Raw genomic sequence first — 3009 nt, forward strand, 5'->3', positions numbered from 1 at the left:
TTGAAATGAATTTAAGTGTTCTTCCCAAGGAGAGTTTTTTCTTATTGTTAAAAGGGGAGCCAGAGTAAAATTTCTCAAGGGGTGAAGTTGCACAACCCTCTGCAATTTAAAAATGGACAACCAACCACCCTTGGCCATTCTCGGTTAGTTTAGCATCACCCATCCTTTGCAGTTATGGCCATATGCAAATATTTTATTGACTCTTGGGGCCAAGTAGGATTTCCCCCCCCCCTCCTCCATATGTGCTCATAATTACCATGAGAACAATCTACTGGTGAGAAACAAGGGGTATAGATTTAATATGGTTGGCAACCTTCAGTCTCGAAAGACTATGGTATAAACCTACAGCACCCGGTATTCCCAGGCAGTCTCCCATCCAAGTACTAACCGGGCCTGACCCTGCTTAGCTTCCGAGATCAGACGAGATCAAGCATGTGCAGGGTAACAGTTGCTGTTTGGTGGTGAGAGAAATGGGGAGTTTAAAGGGACAGCAACTTGATATAGAAAGGGTGAGGGCATGTTACTTGAAATAAGACAATTCAAGGGGCAAAGGGTTCAACTAATGGGGTCCTGACCCCTCCCCCATGGCCTGTTTCACCATTGTTATATTAACACCTTGCTGGTTTGTATGACAACACATCATAATTTGCTAGAGATGAATCAATGCAAGTTAAGAGGGGGAAAATGTCAGTGAAACTGTCAGGAGAGCCACAGGAGAGCCTCAAAAATATTTGAAGTGAAAATGCTGTTCACACTCTGCAACTATGCGCTTATTCCCTCTTTGAGAAAATAAACTTAGCTCAACCCAATCCGCTGGTGGTGTTTGCACAATTCATTTTGCTTTGGCAAGCCTCTAAATGCGTTTGTTCAGCATTCATTACCCGGCTTCCCCTTCAAATTCTATTACTAATGGATTTTTCCATCAGTTTGTGTGTGTGGAAATCGACACTTACTGATCAAAAAATCTAATTATCAGACATGACAGCTTAGCTTTATATCAGAGAAGGCACTGAATTAATTGTGCAAAGACCTGCTTTCTACGGCAATAGCACAAGCTGCAAGAGAGGGTTAGTGCAAGGACTGAACTGCTGGATAAGATGGACACTGTCAGGTACCAGGTATTTATAGAGGGTCCCATATGACCAGCTGTAACTTGCCCCTCTTGGCTTATCTCTACTGCCTTCTTGCTTTTGTTTCTCTGACAATGCTGGGCCACAGGCAAAGTCTTCCTAGATGGAGAGAACAGGATTGGGGGAAGCACTGATAGGCAGTCCCTGGTACATTTCTCCAGGAAGGCCTAATGTAGTGCAGTGGACCTGCACAAATGTGACATGATGAGGACAATCTAAAGCAGGGACATGCACAGACCAAGGATCAAGCCAAGGTGCCCATTCAGTGAGGTGGATGGGAAGTGTAGAAAGGGTGTGCATCCAAGTGAGGAGGCAAACAGGTGCCCTGGTGCCAGTTGGCTGTCACTCAGGCAAAGACCTAGTCCTGGTTTGTACATACTTACTGTGCTTTGGTTGGCAACCTTCAGTCTCGAAAGACTATGGTATAAGCCACAGCACCTGATATTCCCAGGCGGTCTCCCATCCAAGTACTAACCAGGCCTGACCCTGCTTAGCTTCTGAGATCAGACAAGATCCGGCATGTGCAGGTTGGACAGAGGAATTCAGAGGTGTGACTCAAATTCATGTATTAAACAAGAACCACATCCTCATGTTCAATATTTAAAGTTATCTCCCCTGCCTGGTGTAGGTTTCTAACCTTTTTAGGACAAGGTGATGGTAACTCGGTTTCCATCCATCTCGGTCCCTTGCCTGGCTGAGCCCACCAAGGCTCAACGTCTCTGAACAGTCACAAGACCACCTAGTCCGCGCACCTCAAATATGTGCCAAGGGAGGCTTGGGCAAATCACCTCACCGTTGGATAACGTTTTTACTTCAGAGTTAAATGGTGACATTTTACCTAAGTACTCTAACAAGAATGGGGAGATGGGTTCGTTGGTATGAAAGGGTTAAGAATCAGACAGAGAATTTCTGTTCTAAGGTGCAGCTGTACAGTTAAGATAGTTTACCATCAAGAGGGGTGTCAAACATAAGGCCTGGGGGGCAGATGCGACCCACAGAAACTCTTTGTCCAGCCCTCAGGCTCTCTTGGTACCACCACCGGCTGCTCTCAGCTGCTGAGCTGTGCTGAGGTGTCACTGCTGAAAGGGCTGCCGGCATTATAATTGGGTTCTCCCATATCTTGAAAGTATGATGAAGACTTGCATATTTTCTCTTCTGTCATTTGCAGCTAATGCGTTTTGATGCGAGAACTTCTTTCTGTCCATTATCTGCCTAGCTATGTCACTTTCTGCTTAATGATGTCACTTCCAGCCCTCAGCAGGCATCATGAATGCTGTTCGTCCCACTGTGTGAAATGAGTTTGATACCCCTGTTGAGAACCTTGCAAAGCTGCCTACAAAAGGAGGGCCAGCCTTGCATGAGGGGTTTTTGCTTGGCAATTGGGCATGAGAAAAAGAGCAGATAGTTGATTGTGAGACTTGCTGCTTCACTCTGAGTATACCTTCAAATGAGAGGGTACTTACCTGGCACTTAGCGTCAGTTAAGGAGTGAGGCTCTGCTGTAACCACCTGAGAGGATTGATAATGTTGGTTCTAGATTGCTTGCCATAGGGTTGAGGGAGAGCAGAGGAGGAGCCCAAGGGGTTTCTTGCCTTATAATTGACCACAGCAATGGGCTATGTCAGAATGCCAGATGCAAGGGAGGGCACCAGGATGAGGTCTCTTGTTATCTGGTGTGCTCCCTGGGGCATTTGGTGGGCCGCTGTGAGATACAGGAAGCTGGACTAATGGGCCTATGGCCTGATCCAGTGGGGCTGTTCTTAGGTTCTTATGACTGCAAAAGCCCACGGAGGCAGAAGAAAACTCTATTGCCTGGTGCTGCTTTATGGCTTTTCTTGGTTCTGTTGTTACTTGGGGAAGGAAGCTCCACTGAATGACCG

At 46.4% G+C, this 3009-nt stretch overlaps 1 pseudogene; it reads right to left on the reverse strand.

Annotated features, from left to right (window-relative positions):
• Positions 1–339: 339 nt before the first annotated feature.
• LOC136642546 (5S ribosomal RNA) lies at positions 340–459 on the reverse strand (annotated as a pseudogene).
• Positions 460–3009: the final 2550 nt, after the last annotated feature.

This window comes from Tiliqua scincoides, chromosome 2, assembly GCF_035046505.1.
Source record: "Tiliqua scincoides isolate rTilSci1 chromosome 2, rTilSci1.hap2, whole genome shotgun sequence".
Classification (NCBI taxonomy): Eukaryota; Metazoa; Chordata; class Lepidosauria; order Squamata; family Scincidae; genus Tiliqua; species Tiliqua scincoides.